This window comes from Papaver somniferum, unplaced genomic scaffold (genome assembly GCF_003573695.1).
Source record: "Papaver somniferum cultivar HN1 unplaced genomic scaffold, ASM357369v1 unplaced-scaffold_84, whole genome shotgun sequence".
Lineage (NCBI taxonomy): Eukaryota > Viridiplantae > Streptophyta > Magnoliopsida > Ranunculales > Papaveraceae > Papaver > Papaver somniferum.
In genome coordinates this window covers 309,149-325,962 of record NW_020651415.1, presented here as the reverse complement: position 1 = coordinate 325,962, position 16,814 = coordinate 309,149, and the positions used below count along the sequence as shown (strand labels likewise).

The 16,814-nt window shown below is 35.1% G+C and overlaps 1 long non-coding RNA gene across 1 annotated transcript; it reads right to left on the bottom strand.

The window, feature by feature from the left end:
* Nucleotides 1-9,868: 9,868 nt before the first annotated feature.
* On the bottom strand, nt 9,869-12,721 carry LOC113345961. Its single transcript, XR_003358340.1, has 3 exons — nt 10,508-12,721; nt 10,261-10,414; nt 9,869-10,171 (listed from the first exon to the last, which is right to left on the bottom strand). It is a non-coding gene; the product is annotated as an uncharacterized LOC113345961 (long non-coding RNA).
* Between the last annotated feature and the right edge of the window lie 4,093 nt (nt 12,722-16,814).

The window sequence follows — 16,814 nt, the reverse complement described above, 5'->3', positions numbered from 1 at the left end:
TCACGGAAGATTTTCCTTCACAAAAGGTAATGCACAAGGATTAGTGTCTGGTTTGTATAGTAAAATACCGTCAATCATCATTGTACATTTAGATTTGATTAATATTACTATCTATCATAAAATCCGATCAATCATCATCTAATAGCTACGATGGCAACAAATACTTACAATCAACCTAAAAAACCGGATTCAAAGAATCAAATCAATTCCTAGTGATTTACAATCAACGGATTTTAACAAAATCAATGGCAATATAAACAAGCATACAAATAATGTAATCAATCGCTTTAATATGAAATTTGCCAAAATCTATTCAATAAAAAAATGGAAAAAATAGATCCAACTTATCTGATTTGGGATGACGATTTCATTGATTCCAATGTAATGTATTTGATTCAAACAACTTGTGTTTATCATCTATTTAGAAGAAGAAAAAATCTATCGCTATGCGGTAAAGCATCAGACATGATAACGTGTTTTAGTATAAAAGATAGGGAAAAAGAAAGAGATGGAGAAGGTGAAAGATTCTCTATTGATGGATATTCTCTTGGTTATATGGACATAATACATATGTATACATCAAAAAGGGAAAACCAAAAGGACATCCATAAGCATGGACCCTTTAACACCGTTATTTATTCGACTATTGTACGTTTGCTATCTTAACACTGTTTCATGTGTATATTCTTTATAATAAATGTTTACCATCCAATTTTAACCCATGATCTATTTTTTTATTTTTCAAACACGATTCCTTTGGTCATGTATTATTGTACTGCTTTCGTGCTGTATGATTGTATGCTTTCGTCCTATACTGCCTTCGTCCTATATGATTGTACTGCTTTCGTCCTGTACTGCAAGTCCCTTTACTTTTACAATGTATTATGTTTATTTGGTGACTATAATGAGTATGTGATGCTGATGCTGACGCTAATGCTAATGTTGTGTTTGTGATGATCTGATTACTCACGAGGAAATCTTCTGGGAAAGAGGATAAACGAAACGTATGGAAAAAAGGAGAAGTGAAACTCTGGGAAAAGATGGAAAACCATATTATTACATGTTGTTGAGATCCTGGGAAAGTAGAGAAGGAAAGCCATGTTTGTTCCAAATAGGTCCGGTCCATTCAACCCTGGTCCAACCAGATCCGGTCCATCCAACTGGTCCATCTAACCCGATCCATCCAACCAGGTCCTATATGTCCATTCTAATCCGGTCCAACCAGATCCGGTACATGACCCGACGTGACTAAGATTTTTCGGGTTTTGTCCATCTACGACGGGAACCAAAGTGAAAAGTGAGAAGTGCTTGAGCGTCACTATTCGATATTCGATATTTGTCCCCAAAATTTGAATATTCTGAGGGATGTAATCCATTTGCTGGCATTGTGAAATATGTGCAGAGGGAGATACGTATCATATGACAAAGATATAATTTTGTCTTTGGTAGTAATAATGCCAACACACAAGCATCACCCGAACATGGGATCAACTAAAATGTAATTCTAGCTCCCATCATAAATGAAAGAGTTGGAAATGCACCTGGTCATAGGTGTTGATACATACAATGCAATGTGTATATCATAGTAGCAACCAATGTTGACATCAACTTTAATGGCAACAAAAACTTTGCCTAGCAAATTGACTATCTTATTCAGTTGAAATAGATCCAATGTTTGTACTTATGGAATGAAAACACGAGACATAAATTCTCTAAAGAACTTGAGATATATTGGGTGAAACGTAATATATATACACTCTAGAGTTGAATCCCATTTTTGTTACGTAATAAGTCCACACCACTTATTAAAACTCTCAAGACCCAAATGTGTAACTGATAGTTGTTTTTCTTCCACTAATTTAAAGAATATTCACTAGTTGTTGAACTAATTCCTTATAATGTAACTACGATGATTAGATTATCGAGAAAAGCACTGCTCAATTTTTTTTTGCCAAGATGAAACAAAAAATAAAAGTCGCATAAGCTCTGTATGTATTGAAGGATAATCACCTAGTTAAGTGCAAAAGGTATTCCTACCTACCTTTCTAGAAACTTACAAGGAGAATGGAGTTGATTGCAGCAATAAATTATGGAATGAATATGGAAGGGGTGTTTTTGCTTGAATCTATATTAACCCCAACAATGAACTGATTGGGATGGATTCATAAAAACTTTGACATAGCCATAAGACACATTGGTTGTGACACGATGTTTTGTTTTGAAAGTACTAGCACAGGCATCACTTCATTTGAGCGTACAAGACAATGAGATAATGGAATGCAAAGTTACGACATCTATTACAATCAATGATTTCTAAAGTTACTAGATTTGCACAGCCTCTCCCCATTATGCTTTATATTAAGAACACACGTCACTCGTCTTACAAAGTCTTTATTTAATAAAACATGATTGAGACCATCCTATTTTACCTTGATGCAAATGGTAAATAATTCATTCTTCAAATAAATAAAGTTTTGTTAGTGAACATATATCCATGAAGAATGCGAACCATTCAAGTGATTTATGGATCTGGTGGTGATTCGACACATTGAATCAGTTATTGCTCACAACAATGTGTTTAATTTTTTTAAAACTCCTAGCACATATCACACAACGCAAAGTGCAAAGGCTCACCATCCTTGTTAATGCTAGAGAATTTACATCGAAAGGACTTGATGAATATTGCATGTTTAATGGGATGAATATAGAGAATCTTATACCCAATAGTCTCGTAGAGGCTACCATCAAAGGTTATAGACGGTGAAAAAACGAGGGTACCCAAATATACCTCAATCTAAAACTTTTCCACCTACAAGTCCTTTATCCGAAAGTGATTGTCTAAGGACTGAGTCGATACAATACAAAAAATTGGTATTCACACTTTGTATGATCTTCTATAAATAAGAGATCGAGACAAGACAACAACAAAGTATGACTACCTTACAATAGGTTCGGAGTTAACCAAACACTATAGAATTTTTATCAAGTAACAAGGAATTAATGTCTGTGTAATTTACTTTAAATTATAATAAAAAAAATTATAATTGCGGAAAGTAAAAGTAAATCATACAACAATATTTTGTTAATGAGGAAACCGCAAATGCATAAAAACCTCGGGACCTTGTCCAGAATTGAATACTCTCAGAAATAATCCGTTATACAAAATCTAAATCAACTTCATATAGTTGAGACCAAGCAACTACACTTATAGTTCACGTAGTTCCCTCAGTATACCTGCGCCTCCAACTTGTATAAGTCACGCACTTGGAACAATTCTTTTAGTCCGTATTCAAAAAAGTAAAGGAACAACAAACCTGTACTGTAACAACTCTCTTTAGTCCAGAAAGGCCTATTAATCACACTTTTAAATGACACATCAATTCCGTGATTATGATTTAACAAATAAATTCTTTCATACAACATTAAAAATTGTCCTTCTAAAACGTGATAATTTACTAGGTGTGTGATTCAATAATAAACCACTAAATAACGGAATATGTCCGACAAATAAATTAGGTTTATATATGCATACCATCAACTTTTAATTTTGTGCCCAAAACCGGTTAGCTACATTTTCCTATAAGTTTGTAAATGGTTAGCCGACATATTTTCCACGGGTCTTTCCTTTTTTAGGTCGGTTTGGTTTGCATGATCTAAGTCTTTCACACCATACTTGATCACAAAGTCTCAGACCCAAAATTTATCGCTCGCTCTTCTTCCTCCTCTCTAACCTAACCGCGCCTCTCTTTTCTTCTTCCTCTTCATTTCTTCTCCTCTCTTACGAGCGAAGAGTTTGGAAGATTTTTCCCTTTATTTCGTTGATATATTTTTCAATCGTATTCCTCAGTTGTATAAAAGTTGAAGAGAGAATTGTTGAGTTTTCTTTCTCTTCAAAGTTTAGAGGTCGAATAATACCAAACCCTAACCATGAATCACTCAAAATACACACACAATTTTACCTAATTCATTACATTTTATACACGTACTTGTTCATACTAATCCGAACCTAATTTTCGTTTACCAAACCCTACTTCCAGTTTATTTGGTCTCTATAGAAGTAGAGGGTAATGATCTTCGAACCTTTAATTTTTCATTATCAACCTCTTCCCTAAACATTTCATCCCTAGATGTTGTTTAAATCTCACTGATACTGATTTGATGGTTGCATATGTTTGCTAGTAGTTGATGGTTTCCCGACTCTTACGAGGTAAAAACCACTCTTTTTTCATTCAATACCTATTACAAGTACCAGATCTAGAATTATCTTCTTGCTTAGGTTTCAATTTTTATTTGTTTCATTCATTCACCGATAATTGTGATTCTAATTACAATTACAATTCTTCTGGTAACAAGAGATGAGGACACGAATGTATTTTTATTCTGTTCTTGTAATTAAAGGGTATATTTTAACTTGGGTTTGGGGTTCTTCAAAATTCTTGGTGAATATAATCTATTCACTGATCTCAATCCAATAATATAAGTTTATATTGCAAGATTTGCTAATTTTTATCTCAAATGTACTGATCTTTTTAATTATGTTTTATACCAGGACATTGTTGAGGATTTGGTGTTGGTGTGTAAGTGTTGAGGGAGGACGATCATGTTATAGGAGTTACTTTTTGGTTTTTATGGAAGATTAGGAGGTGTTGGTGATGCAGGCGATGGTGGGCTAGCAGAGGTTATTGGTGGAGGTAGACGCATTGGTATCTGAAGTAGAGTTATCAATTCTTAACTCGGCTTGCAGGTTGACCGTAACACGGTTTGTTTCAACCTGGATCGACTTGGCTTTTGGATAAATTGGTCGGATTAGGGTTGTTATATCTAACCTTACTAGAAAACAGTTGGGCTAGGGTTAACCCGGGGGTTACCTGCCAACCAGTCGTTTGATTAACACTAGTTATTTTTCTGATTTTCGGAAAGTTTAACGCTGGTTTCCCTAAATCATAGAAGGGTATTTTATCTAATTTACTCTTTGAATATTTAATATGATATAATAAGATAATCACACTCAGATATACACAATAGTCTAATCTAAAGGAATTTTTTACAACCAATATATGCAATTAACAACAGTGAGAACACATACTGATTTTATTCGAAGAGATATATGAAACAACTTACTTATGAGAGGAGAAATCATTGTGCAATCTAAGATCATTGAGTATATGAAAAGATTTCTAAACAAAGTTAAAATTCACTACAAAACCCATTAGATTGCACTTGTGAGTTTTCCTCGGTAGCGGATGCGACAAAGAGCATAAGGTTTTCTGAGTTCGTTTCGAAGAGAAATTTGGCCATTGCATTTCTGTTGTTGTTCTTGATGCCAAAAGCAGATCCCAAGTTTCAGCAGTTAAGGTTGTTGTAATTCCTAGAGGTTGAGCTAAAGCCATAATTGTTCGTGCTTCAGAATCTCTACAAATGAAACACACATCTGCAAAACCTGGAAGCCCTCTGGCTTCCCCATCTGTGTTAATCTTAATCCAATTCAAGTTTGGTGTGGACCATCCTACCGAAATTGTTGAGATTCTTGTGGAACTTCTTGAGTGGTTAATTACTAGTGAATCTCCTGGTAACAAAGGAGGTGAAAATTCTATTGCCATGGAATATTATTTTTGTTGTTTTTTCGCCCAAGCTAGGATTGTTCTGATGTTGTTTTTTTTGTAAGTAAACTAGTTCATTCCTTGCCAACCATAAGGTCTAGAGTAGAAAGCAGACAGAAGAGATGACCGATACTGGTGTTGATTGTTGTAGAACTTGGGAAATGGTTGTTTGATGCGTTAAATGGAATGTGGAGTTATAGTTGGAATTTGAGGTTGATAACTGAGTGAATAAGGTATTCCAAGATGAAGTCGCAGTTGGTCAATGAATTAGTAGGTGAGATGTTGATTCCTTGTTAGCTTTTGGGGAAAATTTCAGAGTTGGTTAGATATATGTGATGTAAAAGAGAGAAGGTTGGTAGACCCTCATTGATTGCTTTCCACAAGAAAAGCTGAATTTTTGGGGACACGGTAAAGTCCACAAGAATTGTATTGGTGGAAGGGGGTTTTGAGTAGGTTGACCTTGGGTTAGACATTTGTATCCCGAAGAAGTAGTGTATTTTCCAGACTTTGAGTGGTGCCAGACTATTTTGCACTGGACTATCTTGGGGTAGGTGGATGTTTATTATTTTTTGAGTTGCAAGATTGGGTAGGGCATTCAGTTTTTCCTGGTTTCAATTATGAGAGATCAGATCTATGATATCAACTACTTTCCAGATGAATAACATTGAGCTGGATCTAGGTTTGGGGAGTGCAGAATCCAATTGGCTTTTATTGGTGTTGATAATCCATTTCCAATACGATGAAAAATAAGTTGTTGCATAAGAAGGAAGAAAATCTAGTTGTATCCATTAAGCGCTGGAGGAAGATGGTATAGTATCAATGCCATGTAGAATTTGGTTGCTGGCTGAGATATTTTTCACTGCACAAACTTCCACAGATGGAGTTAGATTGTTAATGTAAATTGAAGATTCTTTTCATGAGAAGTGCCTTGTTATGATCACTGCTTTTTCTTATGCCTAGTCCTCCTTCAGATATTGGTTTTGTTACCTTATCCCAACCAATAGGACGAATCTTTTTAACTGACGAATCAGGTACCCAGAAAAAATTCCTGATGATATAATCTATTTGTTTGTAGACATTAATGGGTAGATTTTGTGTTTGCATGAGGTGGTTTGATGTGGGGGTTAGGGAGGTTTTAATGAGTACCAATCTTCCATCTTGAGTCAGACATTTTGTTATCCACCCTTTAGCTTTTCGAGCTAATTTTTGAAGAAGAGGCGCAAAGGTGTGATTAGATGCCCTTCCTTGTTTAAATTGGATTCCAAGATAGATTGGAAGTTTTGATGTGGACGAAATATTGAAAAATTGTTCCAGATTACTTATGTCTACCAGATTCAATCTCGAGTGATGATTAATTACTGATTTGGAAGTATTAATTACCTGGCCCTGAAGTGCAGTAAGAGTGAAGAAGGTTCTTCAAATGGAGATTACTATGATCAGAGGACTTATAAGTGATTAGCAGGTCATCAGCATACATTAAATGAATAATGGTTGGCACTTTTCTTGAAATGTTAAGTCGAAAAAACTTTTGGTTTTGAAGGTTTCCAAGATTTTTGCACATATTATGAATATATAGGAAGATAATGAGTCTTTTTTTCTAATACCTCTAGTTGGGCTGATATATCCATGAGGTTTACCATTTATGTTGACCGAGTATGTAACTATTGTGATCGACGCATAGCATAATGTAATTTACAAAGATTATTGGAACTCCAAGTTTACTGAAGGCAGTTTTGATGATTCCCCAATCTAAATTGTCGTAGGCTTTATGGATATCTAGTTTTAGAGCTATTTTTGGGTCACTGGTGAGGCTTGAAGTTTTTATATGGCGGAATAACTCTCCAGCAATCGCTATGTTATCATCAATTGATATTTGTGGTTCGAAGGCACTTTGAAAGGGCTTATTAGAAATGAGAGAAGGGGTCTAATTAACTAGGATTTTTTCAATGATTTTATATGTGACGTTTAAAAGTCCTATGGGTCTGAATTGAGAAGGCTTTGATGGGTGGTCCAGTTTGGGTATTAGTGTTAGGTTTGTGTGATTCGTGAGAGGATGTATATTAAGATCATTGAAAAAACTACGAACCATAGCAATCAATTGAGGATGAGTTGTTTCAAAAAATAATTTGAAAAACTTACTCGTATAACCATCTGGACCAGGAGCACTCTTGGAGTTTATGGAGAATAAATCTTGTTTGATTTCTGCTACAATTACCTCCTTAGTAATAAGGTCCTTTGTATGGGAGTTAATCTGAATTGATATTTACGAAAATATCTTCGTCTATGATTGTAGGTTGACTCGTGTATTGTTGGGAGTAGTGGTCAAGAATGAGTTGAACCACATTTTCCTTCTTGTTAACCCAATTATTATGTGGGTCTTGAAGTTGTTGTATATTGTTGCATGCTCGATGGATGGTGCTTTAATGTGGAAGAAGGTTGTGTTGAGATTGCCTGATTGTAGCCATTGAATCATGGATCTTTGTTTCCAGCATTTTAATGACATTGTAGCAGTCTGTGTGATCTCTTCTTATTTGTTTTTCCAGACCCATCCAGAATTATAGGTCGTTACCTAATTGGGTAGCTCATTGATGTTGAGCCTGTTTTATTTTTGTTGTCGATTTTTTGATCATAGTTGGAAGATGACCAAAAGTTTCCTTGTTCCGTTCCATGAGGGTTTGTCTAGTAGTTATAAGTTTTAGTTGAAGGTCCAAGGTAGGTTCCGAATCTTGTTGTTGTACTAATGCCGAACCTTGTGTGTTTGTTGCACTTATTTTTTTCTTTATTTGTGTTAGGGGACAAAAATTTAGTGGTAGGGGTAGAGGTATAACCTCCGATACAGAGAACCGAGAGACAGAGAAACAAATACATGAAGAATTTGAAGGAAGTGAAGCTAACAAGGGAAATTCTGCAAGTAATAAGACTGAAGATGAAGAAGAACAAGGAGTATCAGGTAACCTAAATGGAGATGAAAATGAAGAAAAAGAAGAAGATGAGCAACAACGACCAAGAAGTAAAGGAAATACAGTCACTGAAGATGAAGATGGAGGAGATAAAGATGAGAAAGATGAAGAAAAAGAAGAACCACCACAACCTGTGTATTATTAGAAGAAGGTTCTTCATCAATGTATTCGTCCTCTGGATTTGGCTCATAAAAACCATCATCTTGAGTTTTAGGTTGAGGTTGAGTTAAAGTTGGAGCAAAATCATTCTCATAATCCAAAAAATTAGCCAAATCCGGATCATTGTTGAAGTTGATGTGTATTATATTGTGTCTACGAGATGAAGATTCACCCAGATCATCCATTTTGAATCACAAAACTCACCCAAATCTCAAAAACCCTAGTTTTTTTTTTACTTTTTCTTCTCTCACTCAAAAGTCATATTTTTTTTCAACTAATAAAATTAACAACTTAACCTAGTCATTCATTAACATTATTAACTAATCATTATCATTATTAACTAAGAACAGGCACCTAACTCAGCTGGTCATCCTCGTTTCCCAAAGTTTCATGCGTTCCAGGAGGTCCCAGGTTCGAGCCTCCAATGGCGTAATATTACAAAAATTAACATGGAAGGTAGAGTTAGTTTACCCCATTGTGACACAATCTCAACCCCGCTTCGGCTCCTTTGGCTAGGTTACCCATGAGTAAAAGGGTATTGAGTTAAGAGTTGAGACCGTCTTTGCCTCTCTAAAGATACATGAACTGAGGCCCATGGATAAAAACTCTTGCTGGGTTTAAATTACCTGCCCATTACCAATTGAATAGTGGTACGCTAACTAGTAGCGACTAGTTCTTCGATTTTAAATTTTTAACAGCAAGCAAATCTTAAGGGATGAAAGATTTTCATTTTGAAATACCTCTTATGGTCAATGAAATACAATACAATATTTTGGGTAAAAGCTCTGTCTCTTCTATAAAAAAATGGCCTTAAGAAATTATGGAGCTTAGCCGTGTCGAGCAATGTGTATCTGTTTCTTCTGTGGTCAAATAACTTTGTTTATTAAGACCAAATGGCCACTCGTTTATGTTACAAAGAGTTGATTCATATGAAAATGAGCAGCATTCTTGAGATAGACAGGCAGCTTCATATTAATCCAACTGGTTCTACTCTGGAAACATAATGAAAACTATTGTGGAGAATACTGATAAGGAACTTATGTAAACTGAATACACTGTGAACAATTGATAAGGTGCTTTCTTCCTCTCTTCAAGAGGTCAGGCCCTTCGCCTCCCCTCCCTGTTTTATTTTCATCTTCAGTAGTAGTATAATCCTCCTTGTGAGTTTGTTCGGAAAAAAAGGGAAAAGTAAAAGAAAAAAACCCTATCGACCTTCAAATGTGACTTGAGGAGTTACCAGGATTATCTGAAAAGTTCTTTGGGAGATGGACGATCAATATCACAGTTAAGCATGAGATCCATTTCAGCCATGGTCGGCCTATCTACTGCTCTATTCTGACAACATAGCAGACCAATATGTATGCATTTCATCACTTCGAAAGGAGAACCTAGATCACCCAAATCCTCATCGACAATATCTGACCATTTTCCTTCATTTCAAAGACCCCAAGCCTGAAAATAAAATGTTGAAGCATAAAGTTCATTTAACACATTTATATAACACAACAAGGAATTCATATAGTTATAGAATATATACTTACATGAAGAAGAAGGTTTGAAGGTTGTTCGGAACTGTAGAAGCTGTTATTTCTCTTGCCACTTACAAGTTCAAGCACTAATTACACTCCAAAACTGAAGACATCAGACTTCTCCGAAAATGTCCCTCCCATTACGTACTCCGGAGACATATAACCACTGCATTTATTTGCCAGGGCATGTCATATAGTGGATGACTAGATGAGCTATCAAAATTTAAGTTGATGATAAAGAGAATAGAATGGTGCTCACAATGTACCAACGACCCGGTTAGTATTATCGATAGTTTGTTTCCCACCAAATATCCTTGCCATCCCAAAGTCTGAAATTTTTAGGGTCATGTCTTCATCCAAGAGAATGTTAATGACTTTGAGATCTCGATGAATAACTCTTAATATTTATTAAGAGTTGGGCATGAACTCATATATTAACATGTTCTCTTCTCCTTCTATGCAGCAACCGAGCAACTTCACAAGGTTACGGTGCTGAAGTTTGGGAATCAACATAACCTCATTTTTGAACTCTTCAATACCCTGTCCAGAGCTTTTCGAAAGTCTTTTCACTGCAATTTGCTGCCCATTTTCTAATTTGCCCTATAAACCATACTCCAATGCCCATACAGAAATTGTAGTAAATAGAAATGTGCAAAAGTTCATCACAATTATTATAATAATCAAACATACCTTATAAACTGGCCCAAAACCCCCTTCTCCCAATTTATTTTCCATGCAGTAGGCATTTGTGGCAATTGCTAAACAGGACAGGTTAAACATTTGTAATTCATGTGATTCCCCTTCGCTTTTACCACCATTAAACATGTTTCTATTTGGTGTTAGGCTGTCGGTAGTGTTGGTTTTCAACACCCCCTGTAGTGTTGGTTTTGCCGACGAACTTATAGTTGGCAACGTCGACAAAAGAATACCCTGCCGATTATAGGATTTTTGGCATACAAAGAAAGGTGTTATAAATACATGATTAGTCGGCAAGGTGTTAATTACATAACCTGCCAACTAAATTATAGTCGGCAAGGTATAAGGATGAATACCGTGTCGACCCTGTAAATGCTAATTTCAGAAATGAAAAGTCGTTACAGTATTCAATCTAGGAAGATAACGACTAATATTAGTCGGCAAGGTTGCCAAAAAATACCATGCCGACGTTTGGTAAGAATGTTGAATCATAAAGGATTTGTGATTGGGTATAAAATCATACCCAATCTCAAAACCCATATTTTTGAAAATTATTTTGATAGGTTTTAGTTTTAGTTTTAGTCGGCAAGGTTTAAATTTAGTTGAAAATAGTAAGGATGAATTGGTCTTTTAGAATCTTTTAAACACCCCTTAACACACCATTTTGGATGGGAACAAAATAAATATACCCTAATTAATCTCGATACACCCCAATCTCACCTGGTAAAAAAAACCCACAGAAATCATAACTATTACCATGAACGGACTCGTGACACTTTTGATTAGTTTGTGGTTGCTTATAATATTTTGCTACAGAGATTTAAGTGTTTGGGAAGTCAACTGTTCTGTGTCTAGCCTTAATTATTGAAAGCAATGTATTAACAGCATCAGTCATCATCTGCTGCAACCACTGTTACTCGTGTCGTGTGGAAAATCAATCATTTAATTACCAAAGATCAAAGAAATGATCTAGAGCATTTGATCGATCAAGTAATAGAAACGGTCACACTTGAGCATGTGTAGCTAGTTTTGGCTAATCAATATATCGACAGCTCAAATGATCTTATTAGTGAAGCAAAACAAAAATATACAACGAATACCTGAAAGAAATTGACTGAATTCAGGTATACCAGGACTAACACTGATATTGCTCTATTCAGAAATGAGTTTAATTTCAAACCTCCAGATTTGATTGTTTATTATCTATTCCGACCACTGTCATGAGTATTCCATACGGAAAAACAATCATGTATTCATTATGTATAATCATATTACAATCTCCAAGAGATCATCACACACGGTAAAACACGCAAAGAAAATTCAAACGAAATGATCAAGAGCATTTGATCTATCAAGTACTAGAAACGGTCACACTTGACCGTCTTAATTATGACTGAAGCAAAACAAAGATCATCGATTATTGCATAAAACAAATTGATTACATCCAGATACCAACACCATTACCACTAAAAAACAAGCAGAACTAACCACCACTAAATTAACAGCATACCGAATTATCGGAGCAAGTCACTTGATCACAATCGATGCAGATCCCCGACCAGAAGCTGTCGCAATGAACGTTATCACCACAGCATCCTCTGAACACCCATGGCAAAATTCCACAAGGCTGGCCAACACCAGCGGAACATCCTGCATTAACGGAAGCTAAGAACACCATAAAAATCATAGACAATACAAAGAACAAGCTCATGACTTTTTTGTTCCCCATGTCTTTAGAAGAAAATTCTTGTGTTTACGGTTTTTTTGTTGGTATGACTCGAGTAAATTGTTTGTTGAGATTGTTCTTATTTATACTACTTTTGCAGCCCAACTATTTGGAAAGTCAACTGTTTGGCCTAGCTTTTAATTAATGCATGTGGCTTTGTGTACATCTGAAAGGACAATTAATACTTTTGATGACAATTGCATCGATCAGAAGTGATCGTAATATTCTATTCCGAGACCATTGTTACGAGTATGATGCATGGAAAATCAATCGTACATTTTTGTTCACTATAATGCTCCGAAAAATACAATCACCTTACGAAATTAACACAAAAAAGAAACAATCAACGAAAATATCGAAGGAATTTGATTGATCAAGTACTAGAAACGCCGGACACACTTGACCATCTATCTAGCATTGGCTAACAGTATAAAAACACAGCATAAAATCGAATTGGTATCATTCCAATAACACCCATAAACATTGATCAATATGTCGTCGGTACAGATCTTTCATGTTAACTACAAATAGCATGGAGGAAAATCTCTACAACTCAAATGATAACAATCGATACGAGTCCCCGACAGAAAATTGTTCCACTTAATGTTGCCACCACACCACAGCATGCACGCAAGTTGAAATCAAATTGCTTAAAGAAAAAAAGTTGAAATCAATTACTGATAAACAGCGCTAATTGATTTTTTGGTAAAATTCGAATCGGACAACTAAATGTTATCAGAATTTGTTGTTCATATATCGTTTTTTTTCGGTACTTATCTGGATTAGCCAGAACTATATATGGTAAAATGAACGGAAAATGAGTTATTTGTCCAAAAAAAATTTAAAACAAAGTTCAAATGGACAAATAAAAATTAGTACGAGTGAAATTGACACTAAAAAAATTGAAAGGATGAAACTGGATTCATCCTGACTTAAACTTATAAAATAGTAAGGATAAAATTGGATGCATCCTGATGTAAATTAAAAATAAGAAAAAATATTTGAAAATGGATAGGATGAAATTATTTACATCCTAATTACTTTTATATTTTTATCCATTTAAACAATATCAAAACCTAATTATCCTTTTCATCTAAAAATTATTGATTTTTTATCTTTTTAACCAATTTTGTGTGAAATGAAACTATTGTAGTACTGGATCCATCAATGCTTACTTATGATCATTTTCTTGACGATAATAGATGATGAATACAGGATTATTATTATTATATTTATTATTCTTATTGTTTAATGGCGTTCAATATATAATATATAAACCAAGCATCATTAACGTGTTATTTCATGTTAAAGAGTGGACTTTGTAGTTATCACTTACCTGCTACGCTGGATGCTCTAATTAAGATTCTTCCAATTTTTTGATCTTTAATTAAGGAGTTGAACCTACGGGAGGGTTTCCTTATCACCCGAAGGCCCACTTACTTCTCTTTAAAATGCTAAACTTAAGAGCTAATATCCCTTGAGTAAGAGAAAGAGCTGGTAGCCCAATTTTCCAGCACATGTCACCTTTCAATTTGCCATTATTTTTTTGTATTACTTTATCATTTTTCTTGGTATAATGTGGAAGTATCATTTTTACTGACACGATGTGGAAGCACTACTTTCCTGATATGGCGTTAAAATATCATTTTTTTGATATGGGGTAAAAAAAATATTTTACCTAACAGCGACGTTAAGATATCACTTTTCCTGACAATATTATTTTTTTCTGACACGGAATGAAAGTATCAATAGTCCAGACAAGGCACAAAAGTATCATTTTCTCTGACACAGAGTGAAAGTATCATTTTTCTTGACACGGCGTGAATGTATCACTTTTCCTGACACGCGCGTGAATGTATCATATTTCCTGACACGCTCGTGAAAGTAAAATTTTTCCTAACACGGAGTTAAAGTATCACTATTTCTGACACGGCGTGAAAATATCATTTTTCCTGACACGGTGTGAAAGTATTACTTTTCCTGACACAGCGTGAAAGTATCATTTTTCAATGCATGACGTGAAAATATCACTTTTCCTGATACGCAGTGAAAATATCATCACGACACATCGTGATGGTATCACTTTTCCAGACGGTATCATTTTTCTTGATATGGAGCGATAATATCATTTTTCGTGACATGGTGTTGGGCTAGACTAATCGGCACTGTAACACAGCACATCACATCCTCAAATACGACACAACACGACACCCCTTAATTTCTGTCTCGGCACAACACACAGTACGGCTAGCTCACCTCCAAATGGGTTGTGCTGTGTTGTGCCAGCACATTTTACGCCTCTACAAACTACCTTTAACTGTAAAAACATTATTACTTCCGGTTTGGTTTATTTATTATAGTCCAGATATATAGAAAATTAATAAGATCGTGCAATTAATGCAGCTCAGCTATAGCCAACTAAGAAGATATTCTCAATAAAAGATTTGATCATTAGTTTGGTTTAATTTTAGTTAATCCATGCCAACCCTGAAGATTTGGCTATTCAGTTTGGTTCACACATCTATTGTACATCAGATAATGCCAATTTGATTTGGCTGAATAGCTCTCTTTAAATCTTGAGTTTTCTCTTTCGCTGGAAAATTTTACGATTCGAAGAGGAAGATATATTAATAAAAGAAGGAATATACAAGAAATTATGCCAGAGTTAGATGAGACATTGCCTGCCAATTGGACATTACAGTATCAGAGAAGTTCAGGTGAACTCCGTGACCTGCAACTGCTGCCCAAGTTAGAACCGAAGTCTTGGATCCAAAGATGAGATCGTCATCTGTTTTGAACATGTAGTTTGCTTCAAATCTTTTACGATTCCTCTCTTTGGATAACGTGTTAATGATTGCTGTTGGGATCAATCTTCACATGTAGTTTCCAGATTCAGAGAGTTGTGTTGTATGCCATGATTTCGCTAATGCTATCATTCAACCTGGCAATAAACAAATCCAACCCGTAGAAGGTGTTAAGTTATACCAAATCTTGTATGCAATCATACAGTGCAACAAAAGATGGTCATGTGTCTCGTCTCCTCCACCACACAAAGCACAATTATTATTGCAGATTCATAGCTTTCGGTTGAAACATAGCTATAGTGTTAAACTTGCTATGAACCAAAGACCACGTAAGGAAATTGATTTTCGGATGGATTGCCTGCTGCCAGATGAATAAATATCCTCATAAATGAAGAAGCTTATCATAATAAAATGATAATTTTCCTGCTGGAGATCGATAACATGTTATTTAACGTTCAAGAGAGGACTTCAGCTCTAATATCACCTAGCAACTAGTATACTAATGGCTCTAATTAATATTTTTACAACTTTGGGTTTTTATTAAAGAGAATCTCAAGGTTTCATTATCACCCAGCAGTATATACTAACCACTGACATTTCTTAATTTTACTGGAAAATAGAAACAGAAGCTTTCGCATCTTATAACAATTTTTGAACAATTATTAGTTTCAAATAATTTTCATGCATGACAAAGTAATTGCTTTGAAAATTCAGATAGAGAAGGATATGAATAGAATGGCATGTTCTATGTAGTGTTATTGTTTGGCATATTTGAAAAGCGAGACGTAGTGTCGCTTTTAAGAAAAAAAGTCAAAATGGTGTCCTCATGTCTAAAAACATTGTTAAATACATAAAAGACTACATGACATTGGAGAGCACATGGCATAACATAATGCAATCTCTATTTTATAACCCCTAAATGATGAAACTCTGAAAGTGAAGAATTAAGCTGGAGGGAAAACAAAAGGATAGACATAAAGATCAACAACGCATTGTCAATGATGAACTCTAATGCTAAATATGGAATTGGTCTGACTATGTGTGATTTCACAAGGCAATTCGGAGAAGGTAGAGGGTCGTTTTCATCGCAGCAATCATAGACCAACTTGAGAAAGAAGGAGCTGACACAATTTTTAATTGGTCCAGGGAGTGGAGTGGGAATATCATTACCTTCGCAAGTAACTCAGAACCTACTCTTTTGTTTCTTATAAGAATGTATGCAAAGGAAAGACAAAAAAGATACAAGATTAGTGCAACACCACCAAATTCGATATCAACTTCTTAGTTCAATCCTTTATTTTGGTAATGAGATCTTATATAAATTGGACAGCCATTTTAGT